This window comes from Propithecus coquereli, unplaced genomic scaffold, assembly GCF_000956105.1.
Source record: "Propithecus coquereli isolate 6110/MARCELLA unplaced genomic scaffold, Pcoq_1.0 Scaffold136, whole genome shotgun sequence".
Lineage (NCBI taxonomy): Eukaryota > Metazoa > Chordata > Mammalia > Primates > Indriidae > Propithecus > Propithecus coquereli.
In genome coordinates this window covers 3,238,700-3,244,699 of record NW_012137858.1, presented here as the reverse complement: position 1 = coordinate 3,244,699, position 6,000 = coordinate 3,238,700, and the positions used below count along the sequence as shown (strand labels likewise).

At 37.9% G+C, this 6,000-nt stretch overlaps 1 protein-coding gene across 2 annotated transcripts in view; it reads right to left on the bottom strand.

Moving 5' to 3' along the window:
- The window catches only part of FSHR (follicle stimulating hormone receptor), a 201,453-nt gene that overhangs the window by 116,496 nt on the left and 78,957 nt on the right, over window positions 1-6,000 (bottom strand). The gene's annotated exons all lie outside the window — the stretch shown is intronic.

The following is a 6,000-nucleotide window of genomic DNA, read 5'->3' as shown; positions in this document are numbered from 1 at the left end:
TTCAACATCATTAGTCATCAGAAAAATGCAAATCAAAACCACAATGAGATATCCTCTCACCTCATGTAAAGTGGCTTTTATCAAAAAGACAGGCAATAATGAATGCTGTTGAGAACGTGGAGAAAGAGGAACATCCTCATACACTGTTGTGAATGTAAATCAGTGCAACCTCTATGGAAACTGTATGAAGGTTCCTCAAAAGACTAAAAAATAGAACTATCAAATGATCCATTCATCCTACTGCAGAGTATATATCCAAAGGTTGGGAATTCAGTATATTGAAAAGATAAATCTGCTCCTATGTTTATTGTAGCCCTATTTACAATAGCCAAGATATGGAATCAACCTAAGTGTCTATCAATGGATAAAGAAATTGTGGTACATACACATAATGGAATATTACACGGCCACAAAAAAGAATGAAATCCTGCCATTTGCAACAACATGCATAGAACTGGAAACCATTATGTTAAGTGAAATAAGCAAAGCATAGAAAGAAAAATTGTACATGTTCTCACTCATACGTTGGAGCTAAATTTTAAAACAATTGATCTCATGAGGACAAAGAGTAGAATGATGGTTACCATAGGCTGGGAAATGTAGTGAGGAGTAGGAGATAAAGTAGGGATGGTTAATGGGTGCAAAAACACAGTGAGATAGTTAAATAGAATGAACAATATTTGATAGCACAAAAAAGTAACTATAATCAACAATAAGTTAGGGTATACTTAAAATAATTAAAATAGTGGAACTGGAATGTTCCTAACACAAAGAAATGTTAAATGCCTGAGGTGATGAATAACTCAATTACCCCGATTTGATTAATTCACATTGTATGCTTGTATCAAAACTACACAGATACCCTCTACAGATATACAAGTCTTATGTATCCATAATAATTAAAAATTAAAATGAAAAGAACTGAGAATTGGGAGGATCCTCAAATTTTTTAATGTGCTTGCAATGGTTCTCATTCAATAAATTTCTTCCTCTAAAAGTGCCTGTGTTAACTTTTCTTTCCTCAGTGATCTGGGAATGGATGCTTTAGTGTCAGACCAGTGTTCTTCTTTTTATATGCAAGTAAATCACTTGATTATATTTTTTGTCCTTATGTTATCATGAATATTTCAAATGAATTTTATATGGTTCATATTTATGGTTTGGGAGCTATTTCACATTTTGGCTCATTGCCGCCTCATCTGCATATACCATATCTCAGCTGATGTTGATTGGTCTCATTTACATATTCATCATGTTCCTATTTTCAAAGATATTTTGTTATAAACTGGCTTTTTCCCCCTCCAGTGTTATAATAACACATAGATGTGTTTTTAAATCACACTCATTTCCATACATAATTTTTCTGGTTACCATAAATCACCACATTGTCACTTACTCCCCCTACCCTATTCAGTGTAATCTTCACACTTTATACGGAGCTGACATATGGCTTCAAAGTAATTAAAGACAATGTAAACAGTTTACAGTGCACTTTGCAAAGCCACTTCACATTGCAGAGAGTTTAATGATTTCCTCCCCCCCCCCCGAGCAAGTCCCAAAGCAAGGAAGAATAGGGAGGTTTGAGGTAGTGATGCTGATAAAAGCTAAGGTGTCAATAGTGGCTATTTCATTTCTCGTGGAGAAGCTCCTGTTCCTTAGAAGCAGAGGCAGCTGGGTTAATCTGAGTTAATGAATGAGGAAGAATCAAGTGAGGATTGGGATGTGTACTTTGAATCATTCTAATGGAAGGGGGAAGAACTAAACTCATCAAATGCCCATGTTGTGCCAGACGCTGAGATTGGGTATTAAGGGCCTTGACAATCTTATGAAATATGCCTTATTATTAACATTGTACAGTGAGGGAGATGAAAATCAGAGAGGTTAAAACACTTGTACAACATGGGGCAGATCTAAAGGGAGAAGGAAATAAAGATGTGTGAACTCAGAATCTCTACCAGCTAGTCTACTTCCACGCAGATGAGGTGCATTCCATTCTGGAACATCTTTTTTTGTTGCTTACCCACTGTGTTACCTTAGACAGGGAATTCAATCTCTTTAAGACTATTTCCTCATCTGTAAAATGGCACTAATGCTGGTAGCTATCTCTTGTGTGACTGTGAGGATGAAAAATCTCTGTAGGGAAAGCTATAAAACACTGATAAAAAAAATTGAAGGGGACACAAAAAATGGAAACACATTCTATGTTTATGGATTGAAAGAATATTGTGAAAATGACCATCCTGCTAAAAGTGACCTACAGATTCAATGCAATCCCTGTCAAAATACCAATGACTTTCTTCACAGAAATAGAAAAAGGTAATCCTAAAGTTCATATGAAATCACAAAAGACCCTGATTAGCCAATGCAATACTGTTAAAAAAGAATAAAGCTGGAGGCATCACACTACCTTCATTATGTACTCCAAAGCTATGTTTATCAAAACATCATGCTACTGGCATGAAAACCAACCCATAGATCAATGGGATAGAATAGAGAACCCAGACATAAATCCATGTATTTACAGCCCACTGATTTTTGACAAAGGTGCCAAGGACTTTCATTGGGGAAAGGACAGTTTCTTTAATAAATGATGCTGAGAAAACTAAATATCCATATACAGAAAAATGAAACTAGATCCCATCTCTCACCATATACAAAAATCAACTCAAAATAGATTAAAGACTAAAATATAACACCTGAAACCATGGAACTACTAGAAGAAAACATAGGTAAAATGCTTAAGGAAATTGTTCTGGTCAAAGATCTTATGGAGAAGACCTCAAAAGTACAGGCAACTAAACCATTAATAGAAAAATGGAATTATATTAAACTAAAAATCTTTTGTAAGCAATGGAAACAATCAGTGGAATGAAGAGACAGCCCACAGAATGGAAGAAAACATTTGCAAACTATTCATTTGACAAGGGATTAACATCCAGAATATAAACGAAAATCAATTTTATAGGAAAAAATAATCAGATTTAAAAATGGGCAAAAAGTCTCAACAGACATCTCTCAAAAGATGTACAAATGGCCAACAGGCATATGAAAAAATGCTCAACATCAGTAATCAGCAGAGAAACACAGGGTTATAGTCTGGAAGCACTGGGAAAGTTCTGAAAAGGCTCTATAGAGGAGTCAACATTTCATCTGGCCCTTAGATGAAAAGCAGGATTTTACCAAGTAGAATTTTAGGCAGACAGATAGCATCTATATAAGAGCAGTGTGAAAGTATATTTCGTTCATCTGTTTACTCCTTCATTCATTCCCCTGCAACTACTAATATTTTTTGATAGATCTATGCACTAGACATTGTCCCAAGAATCAGCTGTCACATTCTAAATAAGCAACGTGATGCCTGGTAATGACAGTGCTTGGGGAATGGAAAATTGTCCCACTTGGTGAAAGTGTGGGAGATATAGGGTGTTGATTTCTGTGCCAGGGACTTAGGTCTGCAGTAATGAGGGTCCCCAGAAGTTCTTCTGCAAGGCAATTGGTTTGGTAGCTGAGTGGCAGGAAGATGGGAGCTGGGATAGGCACAATACCTTCATGCAGTAGGCTATATAAATGCTGATGAAACTTTGGACCTCACAGCAGGAGGAGTGAGTAGGGGGCTGAACTCCAGAGTACACTTGAGGGGCGGGCAATAGGACTAGAGGAGTACCTGGGTATATGAGGGATAGAGAAGTCACTTGAGTCAAGGGAGGCTTGGGATTTTCTTGCTTGGGAACCTGGGAAGAGGAGGATGTTATTTGTTGGGCAATATGAAAAGATGAGAAATTTAAGGATAAGGATAATGAGCTAGTTCTGCATATGTTAAATTTCAGGTATTTTCAGTTCAGACAGGTGTAGATGTTTAGGCATCTCTCCATTTCAAAACAAGAATTATAGACTCAGAAGAGAGGTTGCAGATGAATGTTTAGGAGCCCTTGTAGTAAAACATTATTTGATGAATAATGGTTGGGGGAGGATAGGCCTATTAAATAAAAGAAAATGGCCCAAAGTGGAGCCCTTGAATATCTAAACTTTTGAGGGGTAGTCGGGGACACGAAAGATGATGAGAACTGGATATGGAGCAGCCTGGGAGGTTAACAGGGAGCAGGAGAGTGTGGTGTCCCAAAAGTTAAAAGGGGAAAGGGTGCTGAGAAGAATCACACTAATGGTCAAGGAAATCAAAAGCTACATATAGAGTCAGTACTAAGAAGACAGAGTAGATTAGAAGTCATTTGATCTGGCAGATATGTATTGTTGGGACCTTGGATAGAATAATTTAATAATGTTGAAGAATTCGTGGCTAAATAGAAGTGGGCAGGCTGGAGAGTGATTGAAAAGAGGATAGAAAGGCAGTAAATGCAGGCAGCTCTTTCAAAAGAGTGGTCATGACGGGAAAGAGAAGAAGGCAGCATGATAGGAAGGTGGAAGTTATACAGAAAGCTTTTCTTTTTCTTCTTTGTAAAATAGATGGGTGAAATTTGGCCACATGTGCGGAATGAATGACAGGAGCTCTGCGATTTGTGGAGATGGAAAGACTGAAGAAAAAGCCAGTATTTATTAAGTTCAGGAAAATGGTTAACAACTAGAGGAAGAAGACAAGTGAAGGGGAAAGGAGATGAGAACTTGCAGTGACCAAGAATAGAAGGTGAGGCAATGGATGGAGGTGAGCATATAGACTGCGGGGTACAAAAGTCTCCCCAGAGTTCAATTTAGTGTCAGGCCCTCTGGTAGGGTTTGCTCTTGAAGCCTTAGGGTATAAAAAGTCTTAAAAAAAATAAGATCAATTTCATATTATCTTGGCATCTCACTGTGTCAGTATCAGCTGATTAATGAAGACATGAGGTGGAAATGAACAAGCTGTGTCGAGCAAGCTGAGCTCCTGAGCCAGCTGCTCTGCCTCTTGGGTTATTGCTACGTCAGCTCAGCTCAACCCTCACACCACCGCAGGAGGGTCGTGTCTGATGCTGCACCCCCAGTGAGGGGTCAGTCACACCTGCTGGATTAAATTTGATTGAAGTGGATATTTGTGAAATCTGATATTCCTGTCTTTAGGATATATTTCTATGTAATTATAGGGATGTTTGGGAGACACAGTTATGTTCAACAGTCAGCTAGTCTATGTTAGCTCCAGGCAGGGTGATGACAACATTCTCCAACTCTATTCCTGGAAGACTATGGGTCTTAAACTGAGCTCTCAGCCAACATAGGGATAGAAATTAGAGATCACTTACATCCCCTTTTAAAGCCCCTGTTAATACAGACAAGGAGATGAAACCTCTGGAAGATAAGGTGTTTTAATTAAGGTTACGCAATAAGTTTATATTAAAACTAACACGGAAAGCCAGCATTCTGACCACCCTCCTTTAAGCAAGTGGCTTAACTGCTGAAAAACATTGCTACTCTTTTGTATTCCTCATCGTATTCCTTTTGTTAAGGAATTCCTTTCTCATTTCCTCCAACCTCAGCACATAATATTTTTAAGAGGGGGTAAAAGAACCAAGAAGAAAAATTGAATGACTCCAAGAAGGAGAAACATGTGAACTGGAGAGTTGCTTTCTTCTTACAGTTAAAAAAACTTATTCCCTTTTGTATACTTCATCTACCCATTGCTTTACTTACTGGCATTTAAGTCCTAACTCCTGGCTGTGTCACTGTAGAGAAGAACACATCTCCCTGGCCCTAAAGGCTCAGGAGGTGGGATCAAGAACCTTTAAAGGAGGGCAGGTTACTTTAAGTGTGGGAGGATTCATTCTGTTTTTTACTAATGTATTCCACTTTGAGAAAACTGTATTTGGGGAAAACCCTAAATTAAACCAGCCCATTAAGAAGTCAATGTCTGCAGTAACAAAGGAGTCTTCTCTGTCAGTACTGTAAACTTTCCTAATACTTTTAAATGTTTATATATCAATTACCATTTGTCTGCATACATAGCTTGGGAACAGAAGTGTAGAGAATCTCTAAAGCACAAATGTTACACTCTGCTGTCAATTTAAAAAAATTAATCAG